Raw genomic sequence first — 13,419 nt, 5'->3', positions numbered from 1 at the left:
CATTTATTTATGGTGCTTTCATACATGATTATAAATCTGCTATACGAGTTAAAATTATTGAATATATGATTTAAACATCAAACTAATATTCAAAATGAATGTCAGTCAGATGTTGTAGTTTACTTTAAATTTCTGTTAATTGAAAATAAGGTGCTAATACTCATGGTTAACAGTTAAATTTAGCTTTGGTTATATTATGTTAAACTCAGTAAAAAGTGAATGTTTGTAATTAATGCATTTTTCTAGATGTCAAGATAAACTTAACTTGATTTAAAAAAAGAAAAAAGAACACAGGCCAAACAGAGAATAAGACCAATGTTTTTATTTGTTTGTTTGTTTTTGTATCTAATTAATTAACAAGTGAATTAATGACTCGACCACAAGCGCTCATCAGAAATGTTGAATATTAAAATAAAATGTGAACGCACTCGGTAGCTCACGCTAGCCAATGGTCCATGAAATCGAATTAAAGTGTGTTATAAGGATCACACATTTCTCTCATCAAAACATATTTATTGGACTAAATGAACACTGATGCATTTGCCTCATCGTAATGTGCGGCGTTCACAGCAGTCCAGCAAACAAGTGAAGCAAAGTATGCGGCTCCCCCAACGCTACGCCATTAAATGTCAATGACACCGACACATGCAATGGTAAACTTGCTCCCACGCACATAAAGTGTCACTTCACTTAAAGCAGCTTAATGAAACATACCATTATTTTGTTTAACGGCACAGCGGAATCATCCGCGTAATCAGTACGATGAGTCATGTCAGATATAGACGCTGACATTTGTTTCCCTCTCTTACACCCACACATCCACAGCACATTAGGTACTCAATAATAATGATTAATCTCCAGTCGGTGGGATCTATACAGTGTTTCACCACCATTACACCTAGTGCAGTGTGTTACTGTATATTTATGCGCCCTTAAGATATGAAACTCTCACGAACACAGTCCAATTACACATGCATGATTACATGCACTCAAGAGCATTTAAATGTTGCAGAAGTGTCAATATCATGTGTTAAATATATCATGTGATGCTGAATAATTGATGGCATTTTTAACTGCTTGTGATAAATAATGATTATTGTGCAGTGATGGTGGAAGCTGTGAGCAGGCAGGCGTTGTCAAATACTGATGTATACAGTATGTAGCAGAATAGTTTGTATTATTTAGTAGAAACATGAAATACATACACATCATCTTGTTCTTACACTTATACTAACTGGTAGCCCTACAAGAAGTCATACAAATACATTTTATCCTGTAGTGACACACAGTGAATAGGCTGGATTCTAGTTGCTGTATTGAGCTGAACTATGTGATTGTCATTGTATTGAAATTCACTATATTTTGCATGAATGTATGTTAAAAAACAAAAATAAACAAAAATAAAGGCAAGGCAAACGTTAAACACTTACATTTTAATCACTATTGGCTGTTAATTGGAGTAATTGTTTAGAGGTATACTCAACAAAAATGATTCAGTCTTTTTTAGTAGATTCACATATACTGTGTTTATTTTCTTACCAATGTCCATGTTAAGCATTGTTCATCACTCTTCATTAAGCTTTTCACATTAAACTAAAACAAATACAGCCCAACTTATACACAAGCACAGTCAAAAACTTTGACAGGTTAGTGTGGTTTCAAATCACTGCCGTTTCACACTTACCAGAAATGATGATTAGCTAGTTAGCAAGCTAGCACTAGCAAGATAGTGTTAGCGAGCTAGTGTTATCATGCTAGCATTAGAATTTGCATTATCGTTTGCAGTACCAAATCATTATACATTGCTAAATTAACCCAAGAAACCTACTGATAGCTTATATGTGACAGCAGTATAGTGGTGCTTAGTGCGAAAAAAACATTATTTACATTTGTATAACGCAGTGATGTTAACCTTAGTTACAACGTCCTCAGTCGCCATTTCCTGTTGGAAAAGTGGTCCCTCCCCTTCTGCTACGTAACCAAGATAGATAGATGGATAGATAGATGGATAAACGTTATTGTCCACTATGGTGGAAATTTGTCTTCGGCCTCTCCAAGACATCAACATACACAAGACAAATCAAGAAACTCCACAAGAAGAAAAGAAGAGAAAAAGTTGTGCAAATAGGCATAAAACAGCAGCAGCAGGTGTTAATACTATAGCCCTGAATGGTGACCATTGAGGGTGATAAGTGTCCATAGTTCCACATTCAACTTTTTAACCATCTGGGTACTCATTGTGCTCTGCATTTTTGCCAACTGGACCTTACTGTAGCACACACGCAATGTTGTACACAAAAGTCTTTACACACAAGCAAGCAAAGTGAGACACTGGGCAGGTTTACAGCAGAGGAAACTTAGCTGTGTGGATTAGGAAATGTCATTGTCATCTCTGGAACCTTCCTTCCTTCCTTCCTTTCTTCTCTCTGTTTCCGTCACTCCACTAACCTCCTCTGAATCCTTCTATCATCATCTTGATCTCCCCCGGTTTTCTTTTTATATCTCCCCCTCTCTCTCTCCCAGAGGAATGGGTGCAGAAAAAGTTCACAGCCTGTCGCACTCTGTCTTCCACACGCACCAATAACATTACCCCCAGTGGATCATAGGCCCTCATCATTGCATTATATCAAATACTGACTGATATTGTGTCACAAGCACAGCCCCTGAGTGAGCCCATACTAAGTTTTGCTTGTGTCTAAGTGACATATAGTCCCATTATTTTCTGTATCTGTTTTCTATCAGCCTGCTGAGGTAGACCACATCTATTCAAGATGTTAGAAGATCCTAGGACCAGCTCCTATCCCAAAATAACCCAAATCATATGGTAACAGGATGAAAATCAATTAAAAGTTCTACAAAAACTTGAAGAGGGACTGTAAAAAAAAAAAAAAAAAATTGATGTGACTCCATTTGAAGGACCCCGATTTGAATAACACAACTTTATAAGCATGTCTTGGCATTGTCGTGCGAGATGTCGGAGCAGTTTTGTAATGTCAGTATCACCAAAGGAATAGCACGAATCAGTGTGAGACACGGCGATGCATTAGTATGGAAATGAAAGACCTACAAAAGAGGTGTGAATTCTATTAGTGTCACCGTCAGGATCGGGGGGGGGGGGGGGGGGGGGGTATAGCGAGTCCATCAATGAGAAATCGGGTTTGCATACACATTACTGCAAGATTTACATTCAGAGGTTTTTTGGGTTTTTTTTTCAAAAAGGGAAAAAAAAGGAGGATTTGGTATCTCAGTTGATGTCACAGCTCAGTTTCTATGGTTTCCGTCTTCATAAAATTGGAATTTTTTATTTTACACTAAATTAGGAGTTACAAGTCAACAATAATAAACATTAATCCATCTGTGATAATGTTTTTGTGTTCTTCCTTTATCATATGAATGTATAACAGACACCTATGCTTTCTACCTTGTTACCCCGGGTAGAGGCAGAGGGGGCATCATTTTGTTAATATTTTCATACACGAGCACATCTGTTGTTTTGTTCCTCACACACTTTTTCATTCTTTCATTAGTGTAATAAACCTGGAGATGCCGTGAAGATATTAAAAAAAGAAGAAGAAGAAAAAAAGGTCCCTAAAGGCGAGGAGTCACGGTGGCTGCTTCTGTCAGAATTAATGGCTTTTCACGCAGAAGGCAGTGTGAGCCCTACCTAGCACTCATCAAAGTTCATCTGCGTGTAGACGATCCCTCAGGAACCGTAAGTACACGCACACACGCACACACACACACACACACACACACACACACACACACACACACACACACACACACACACACACACACACACACACACACACACACACACACACACACACACATGTAAGTCATAAACCGAAATGAGGGACTTTCTATCGTTTGCAACACTGTGCGTCAGCAGTAGGTCTAAAAATCAAACTAGTGACTCAATTTGAAAATCCACAGTGTGATTAAAAAGGTAATATAGGATACAAGATGAGTAATAAATCCATTGATGAATGTGTCTCAGCTTTGCCACCCAGCGTTGGAGCTGAGGCTGGCAACAGTTAAGGAAAAAACTTTTGACACAGCACATGTGCTTTGATAATTGTTGTATATGAGCTACATAATGAAATAACACCCAGAAGAGTAGTCTGCGCCGCAATTATAAGGGCTTCAAAACCCACTTGCCGATGGTAATGTACGAGGCCGCACCGCTGTAAATCACCAGCAGAAATTCCACGAGATAATAAAAGAAAATTCCATTTACGCATCAACAGCACTGCGACATATGGCAAAGCTCCATAATGCCATTCACATAATTCATTTATCCCATAAGAGCCAAATGGTAATTATTGGAATGCTGTGCTGTTATAAGTGTCTATGTACACAGATGAAGCCGTATGAATTGTCTCACGCATGGTGCAGACGGGACAATAGATGATCAGGCTTACGAGATGATGAAAGGATGATCATGTTTCTGTCATCAATGTGCATACGTTCAACAGCTGTGGGGTGGAACAGGCCTTTTTTTAATTAATTTTTTTAACAACAGATATTTCTATGTATTACAGCAGGAAAAGCACAGGTGTTAATAATGAAATAGATGATGGCTGAATTCCGTTTAGCTGCTTCAGTTTTAGGGTCCTGCTCACTGTTATGCTGCCCTGACTCACAGCTTATTAGTAATGCTTGTTCCTTTCCTGCTGGGACAAATACAACTTACTGTTGTGAAAATTTGTGATGCATATTACTGAAGATCAAAAAGGCATGTTTTCCAGTTTTTTATTGGTCCAATTTTGCTTTTTTTGGACTTTTATGAAAGAACCACCTGATGAAGGTCTGAGGGCTGAAATGTTATGAATAACAAGAGTATATGTAATCACCAGCATGGAGTTTTAACCCTGTGCACCTGGCTATAAGACTGTATGGTGTGCAACATTGCTGCTGAAAATTTTGTGGACCAAAACGTCAGGAATTTCTGCCAATAGCAACATTATAATACATCTTAAAATCTTCAAACTTCTGCTAGTGTGGGCAAAACAACATCATTTCCAGGACAGTGAGAAATAGGTTTAACCTTTTGTTGAAAAGGCTTAATCGTTTTCTTTTGAAGCGTGAGATGAGGAGCATTATATAAGTCATTGGCATTGGGATCTTGTTAGTCTAGCTTGGCATAAAGACTGGGTCTGGCTCAGTCTAAAGCTAATAAATACACTTAAGAAACTCCTTTAAAGCTTGACGAACAAAAAAATCTACACATTCTGTTGATTGACTCCAAATCAAATGACAAAACGTGTAGTTTATAGGGCTTGGTATCGGTACTCAATACCTTTTTAAGGTATCGACCGAAATAAATTGATACCAAATAGTATTGAAACATCTCCTGTCAAACAATTACAACAATTTGTAAGAGCTTTCTCACAGCTAATCAACACAAGAGTTCTTTGATTTAATGCGACATGTCGTTGGCCTACTGCCACAGCAGCTACAATCCGTCTGTGATGGTGAAGTAGCTGTTCAGCAGCCACAATGTCACCGAAATGCTCTAAAGTGTGGCTACATTACATGCCTGTTGCGCCAGATAAAAGCAAGTGCACAAAATGTGTAAAGGTTATCGAATTAAGTACTCAATTGGTATCGGTATCACTTTAAGGGTACTTGGATTGGTAGTGGTATCGTAATTTTTTAAATGATACCCAGCCTTAGTAGTTTATAACTGCCATTTAGAACGGCACATACAAAGAAGCATTTTCTGATTTGATGCCCCTACAACATCATTGGTTTGTGCCTTCCAAGACTGTTCAAATCACAGTTGAAAGAACTGGTTTGTGACCTTTATTGTCATGGCTACAAGAAAACAGCAGTTACTGTCACAAGGTAACTGGAAACAAAGAGTAGTTTGATGTTCCCAACCACTGCAACATCCTCTCGACTTTGAGATATTATAATATCTGTTCATAATATCTTCCTCCTTTGCTCCCGCCAGACAGCAATCCTAATTCCAATGGCCACGATGGCTTTGTCACTTGAATGTAAATGTGGTTGGAAGTCTTCAAGTCCCAACCTCAGACCCTGTTTTCTGTTATTGGATGGGGGTTACACACCCACTGAGCAAAGATTGACCCCAAAAGGCTTCCAAAACACAGCACAATAATAAGAAAATAAGACAAAACAGGCAGAGGACAGAGTCTCTGTAGATATATACACCACCACACATTTCAAGTGGTTCATAAATGAAGGCGATAATTGCATATTATCTTGGTCAAAGAATTAATCAGTGCAAAATAAAGACCTATAAAGCCTTAAGCTTAATATGTCAGTGGCAGTGATCAAGAATCTGATCATTAATGACATAATTCATTGCATTACAATCTGTACGAGGGTTTGATTGACACATATTCCCAAATTGGATTTTTCAAAGTTTGTGGCGGGGGAAAAAAATAAAAACAAAATTCAAATGCTTCAAGGTTCATAGCACATCTTTTCATTACTTTTTAATTACCATCGATACAGTGGGGGTACCCCTGTTCCCATAAGGTGCTATACAGATGATCAGTCAGACTGTCACAATGTCAGATGGGTGAAATAAACTTAATTCAAGATGGCAAAGCAAATGTGGGCGTGTCACATGAGAGACTGAGGGGGGGAAATGAAGAGAGGGAGACAGATTATTTGAGCTGAGAGGCTTTCGTGTCATATAGTTTTTTCATCAAGTGAATGATCATCTATCCCGCCCACCCTACACCCTTTCTCTCTCACACACACACACACTCACACAGAGTCAACTGCCTGATTGCCTAAGCCCCTATGGTTTAAGGCCCCAACCAACCTCAATATCCATGTAAATCTTCATAAGCCCACGGTAATGAAAGAACAACATGGATAATGCACAACTCTCAAGAGCCTTGTGTTATGATGGGACACACACACACACATGCATACACACACACACACAGAAATAAATAGGTAGTGCTCATTCAAAAGTTAATGACTATATTACCCTAAGTGTGTGTGTCTGTCTGACGTGTGTGTGTACACACAAACTGAAAGCCACCTGTCTTTACTCATGGTCCCTCAGCTTTGTCGTTAACTAGCACAGGATTTGTATATTGTATTAAATATCTAACATAATTAGCAGTTATCCATCTATTCTGTTATTCTGGAGAATGATTCAAGTGGGGTAAACAGGTGGGTGGTTAACACCAGGTTTGTTTACCTTTTTATTTGAAGAATGGGGAATTGAGTTTACCCATCCAGCTGGAATAAATCTTCATAAATGAAGCAAAAAGAATAATAAGTGGCACAAGTTAAAATATCAGGGTGATAGAGGCAGGAAATGTGAATACTGAAAATGTTATGTTTGCTTATATCGGTGGCTGTTTGCCTTGTGACAGGCATGGACTGAAGGTCATGGTATACCCAGGGTTTTATTTACCACCCTGTTACTGCTGCGATTTCCCCACTTTATACAGTACACCAAGGTGATCTGAATATGACTGCAGCCAATCACTCATTTTTTCATTTTTCTCTGTATTTGGAAGTTTGACTTTCTGTGGATGATAGTTTTTTTTGGTTGGCCTTCCTCATTAAACATAGTCTTACGAACTTCCAAGTTAAGAAATGAACTACCTGCGTGAATAATGCTTCCTAGGTAGGAAACGGATGGAAACACGTCACAACCCCCAATTGTAACACAAAGATGCTTGTTTTAGTTACCCCACGGTGATTTGTTGCTTTAACAAAGTTGTGGTGTTAGCCTCATACTTTTTGTTCATGAGAGCGGCAGCCAACCACATGTTGCTACCTTAGTGTTCAGATTTTCTGAAAGTACCTTAAGTTTTATTCTACAGCTAGTTTGTATCCAGTATTTACCCTTTTTAAGTCCCATTGGTACTCCTCTAGAGTTCTACTACTGTTAGCTGGTGTGGCATACATGTGCATACACTCTGATGTCTAAAAGTATCTCATCAAGACACACTAAGCAGTGGAATTAGTTTTGACTCACAAGAGCAGACAGTGATGTGTTAAATGCTCTACTTCAGGATGGCTCTGAGTAAACCAGATGAGGTGTCTTCATTAACCTCTGACATTGTTTGTTCAGCCCACACTCCAGCAGTAATGGGCAGTTTTCACCAACTGATATATAGGCTCTGCTGATGTTATAGTGCACCATACTGAAATGCACAGGCCTGCAAAATTTAAATGTGGAACCCTGACAGTGTTCTTTGTCAGATGTAGAAATCCTAAGCGTTAAATAAAAAAAATTGGGGGTTTTCACCAGGATATACCTACCACACATTACAGTGTTTTAAAAGCTTCCAAGAGATGACCATAGGTTGAATCATTGCTGTGTTATCAGTCTGTGATGGAGTGATACAGCTGACATTTATGTATATGAAAATGTCAGGGATCATTAACTCAGGTTCAAGCCATGGTTATGAATCTGAATAGCACGCCGCATTTTGATTTACAAACTCTGCCGCGTGCCTGAATATATGGAAGAAGGGGCATCTGAAGCTGAGTCACTGAATGTCTGAGAGAGAAAATGATTCATTTAGTGCGAATGAGTTAGTTAATGAGTCCTTGAGATCTCCGTTTGTCATTATTTATGTTGTGATTTTACAGCTTTTGACTCCCATCAGCCTGTATCTACACGTTACCTCTGCTGTCATCTCTGTAGATTGACCTGCTTATGTGGCGTCTACCCAATGATTATGTCTATTTCACATCTTATCAACACACATCATTGCTGCGTTTCCACTGAGTGAATATCATATTTGACAGAATGTCTGAAAACATCATCGTGATCAACACTTGAGTCAGGTAGTCAGATTAACAATATCTTGTGGGGACAAATGATTCGTCCCGCTGTTGTCTGTAGAGAATACGGTTTAGAGTTGTGTGTTTGAGCACACAAATGAAAGGCAAGGATGTGTAGAATGTGTTCCTGTCTGCAGACAGTTCAGCCCTATATGACTGCTTAGAAGAGCCTATGTATTCATATGCAAATCAGCACAGTCTGCAAATACAGATGGATGCTTTTTCTGTGAACATGGTTTAAGCTATCATTTGCCAAAGTTAAAGCCCCCCTCTTGTGCAGAATGTTTTTCCTTCTTGTTTCTACAGTTGGATGTTTGAGCTTCACTGTGTAGAATGATGTATGTTCAGCATTTGACACTAGAAAGCTGTGTTTACATTCATCTGCAGAAAGTGGAACGTTTTTTTGTGATCTCCAAAAACCTCAGAATCACAGAGTTTGGAGGTAATCGTGCCATTTATAAAGGTGTGATATGGAAACAAGTAGCCTCCAGTGCACATACATAGAAAATAGACTTTTCAAGCACCATGTGACTCATACCAAAAGGAAGACCAAACAATGAGACAAAACGCCAGCGTTCTTTCCAATTAATATCTTGAAACATTAATAATCTGATTAGTGAGATTATGTTTTGACAGTAGATCCACCAACATAGGTGGTAGGCTAGCATATTGTTATACAACTTATTTTCTGACAACATATAGTCTTAACATAGCCACATATTTACATGAATTCAGGCGTTTTTAATTTAACAGAAACCGTTTTACATTTTAATCAGGTATTTTTGTTTTAACAGAACTAATTAGTAATGGACAGACAGGATTCTGCTGCGCTGTAGGCTGCAAATGAGTTTGGATGCACCCCATCAATGAATGGCGACAAGAAAAGGGTTTATACTATAATCTGGTTCAGAAGCTCCAGGCAGACACTGAGAGGCACTGCAAACACTTCAGAAAAAAAGTGAAACTGAGATGGACCTATTTCTCTCCATGAGTGGATTCGACATCGTAAAGATAGACACAAATTCCAGAAGTCCCACTGAAGCAAAACAAAATCTTTAAGCTTAAAAAAAAAAAAATAGATGAAAAAGTGTACCCAGTTGTCCCTCAATAAAACATTCTCTGGAACAAAGATAAAATAGTATAAATTGTGCTACTTTGAAAATGTAAACCTTATTTATTTCAAATAACAAACTTATAACAAACTTTTATATCATTATCATTATCATTGTTATTTTATTTATTTAAATCCTCATAAAACACATTGAGAGAGAACCCTTGACACAACTAAAACCACCAATGAAAGCTAGGGAGGGCATGACAGACCTGGATCCTTCATATGGCCGGGGTGTGACAGGATTTGTCATGGGTCTTTTGTTTTATTCCTAGGATTGAGTCTCTCCATCTGAGGGACCAAACTAAACAATAGCAGCCCAGATTCAATTTTGGGGCGCTACTGCCTTTGGTGGACTTGTTATATATTCCATCAACTTTTCATTCACAGCTCGGGGCTTTTGCTTCTGTATCTACTGCTGGATACCCGGGCTTACTGTGGTGTAATTCACTCACTGTGGGGAGGGGGGCAGAGCTGCAAACTCCCGTTGCTCCTGTGTCTCCTGTTCCTCTGGGTCCTGCCCTGGATCGGAGGCCTTCAAATTGCCTGCGGTGCTAGAAGTAAAATTGTAACTGTAAAGTATTCAAAAAAATCAAAGTAAAATAAAGATTTCAGTGGCTTTATAGTAGTAATGAAATCAAGACTGGAAATGGGTTTTCTCACTTTCTGTTTGGCATATGTGGCAACAGAAAAATACATGAGTAAGGCATACTTCCAGTTGTCCCAGGAAGCCTTCTTCTATGCCACTTCACATAAGAGTCTGTCAGTGACATCCACCTTGCCTTACAGTCTGCCACTGTTAATGTGAATTATCAAACACATGATGGACACCCTCTAATTAAACTTGATTTCTTACCTGAAGAGCGACAGTGATGGTTAACCACTATCCCTTGCTCCATTGTTATAACATTACAAAAGAACAACAGACAGCAGGTTGTGGGGTTGGGGTAGAAAATAATAGGGGCAGCTGTTTTGACATGCACCGTTTGACAGTGGTATGTTTTGGCCTTCAGTGATGTAGGAGACATTTTTTGCGTATTCACAGCTTCTGAATTTCATCAATGAAGAAGAGGGAGATGCCTTTTGTTATACATATCATGTTTTGGGCATTTCTGTCCTTTGTTTGAAGGTAGCTGGCATAGAGGCCGAAAGGGAAACAGGGAGAGATGGATGAGAATGACTCTCAGCAAAGGTCCCTTGCCGGAGTCGAACCAGGGAGGCTGCGATTATGTAGCATGCACAGTAACCACTCGGCTACCAAAGCACTCAAGAAATGACATTTTAAGGATTTTTATCAAGGTAATTGACCTTTTTTTTGTTGAAAAAACTATAATTGACAAAAATGTACATTTCCAAGCAGAGGATTTTTTTATACATCTTATAACATGACTAGAGGGGGCCGTTAATATTTTTTATGTTTATTACAGTTATAGTTTGCTAATTTTAACCCAGACAATTGTAGCTTTTAAACTCAGACAAACCACACAATACAAAACCAGCAAATTGCATTACAATGTTTCTGAAATTGTGCTTCGATCCCAATGTCAAACTTTTTATTTTTATTTTAATCATTAATCTTATTATTTTAAAAATGAATAGACTAATAACAATGTAGTTGGGAAAACACTACAAATGCTCCTTTAAATTGTAACCTTGTAAACAAACTGTAAACTGCAAGTGAAGGGCAGACAAATTGTTTTGTTAGCAACAGTATTGAAGGATAAGGGTCACATCATTCAGCATCTTAACTGACATATGCTGACATTTGCAGGGGATTTTTTTATTAGATGTTTAATATGCTACTGGCTGACTCATCTAAATTCCAAAATAGTGGTGCGTTCCTCCCCTCATATAGAATATACATCTGTCCAGCTGAGTAGCTAGCCGTGATAGTGGTTAGTACTCTGCGTTGTGGCCGCAGCAACCCTGGTTCGAATCTGGGTCATGGCAGCCTGTCCCCATTGTGGGACTAATAAAGGAATATTTTATCTTTGTTTGACATTTTAAAACTGACCCTTTGGCCCTCAGATTTTGGAATAGAATGTTTTAGTTATCTGGCATTTTATAGAATATATGATAAAACGTGATAAGTAATTATAACAACATTTAGTTGTAGCCTTGTAGTATATTCTCTGTGTTATCATCAGGCGGGGAGTTCTGGTCCTCTGAAATGATGCGAACGTGGAAGTAACTTAAAACTGCATTCTATCAAAAGGCCACCAGGGGGCGACCGTTTTAGTGTCAAAAGGACTTCCGTCTCTATACAAGTCAATGGAGAATTCACCAACTTCTCACTTGATTTCTAACCTCAGTAAACGTTTTCAAAATGTGTTTATGGTCTCAATCGCTAGTTTAAAGCCTTCTTCAATGCAGTATGATGTTCATTTGTGATATTTTGGCCTCCCTGATTTTATATTTGACGATAAAGCAGGGTATGCATTAGGGCGTGGCTACGTCGTGATTGACAGGTTGATTGGTTCACAGGTTCAGGAGGGCGCCTCTTGCTCCTCCTGATGCCCATATAAGTAGAATCCGTGTTGTTTTATTTTACCCGACATGCACCGGAAATTTTCAAGATGGCGCTGCCCAGATCTGAAACTATTCGCTTCCAAGCAGCAGTCCACAAACCAATGGGTGACGTCACGGATGTTACGTCCATTTTATATACAGTCTATGGTTATCATGCAGATTATGTTGACAAGGGTGACATTAGTCATATGAATTTGCTGCATTGTCAGTAATATCATGGTCTCTGCTCCAAGAAATGCTGCACAGAAAGTGTGTGTGTGTATGTGATTAAAAGCTCTTCAGTTCTTCAGTCTAAAACTCATTATATCTTAAAAAATTCGAGCCACTGGGCTTCAGATTATTAGTAGTCACTCATTATTTTTTCTGTTTGCATAAGCACTTGTGTATGTGTGTGTATAAGAGAGTAGAGGGCCACACAGATCTCTGAAGAGTAAACTGCACTGATAAACTTCACTGTTTTATTGACAGGTAATATCTGTCAATCGAACAGGATCCAAGTCTGGTTGCTGTGTATCTGTGTTTTTCGTACCTCTCATCCTCGATTTTTTAACGCTGAATATGGCTGATTTTGTACTTTGGTCCTCGGAATATCTACACCAGAAATATATTTGTCACCTTGACCGCAATGCCAAATATGGAACACAGATTTGAAAGAACAATGCCAGTGAGCCGACCAGTTAGTTGGTTTAGCTTAGTCTTTTACGTGAAATGACTCAAACAAACAAAATGTCACCAAAGAAGAATAATGCAGTTATGGAAGAGGAAGTTGAGGAGACAAAGAAATTACTTGACAGTCTGTCAGAAGAGATTACATCTGTCTCTAAGAAGCAGATAATGATTATGGATTTGATGGGTGAAATAGAGGAACTGAAAAGACAAAATGCCAAGGAGGAGTCCTCTTGGAGTGCCGAGTGGCAAACCTGGGGCACTACATCCACATGAATGATATTATTGTCAGTGGGTTGGACACCATGCCCCAGTCATAT

The sequence above is a fragment of the Scomber scombrus genome, chromosome 9 (genome assembly GCF_963691925.1).
Source record: "Scomber scombrus chromosome 9, fScoSco1.1, whole genome shotgun sequence".
NCBI lineage: Eukaryota > Metazoa > Chordata > Actinopteri > Scombriformes > Scombridae > Scomber > Scomber scombrus.
The sequence above is the reverse complement of the archived record's forward strand: the minus strand, read 5'-3'. Positions refer to the sequence as shown.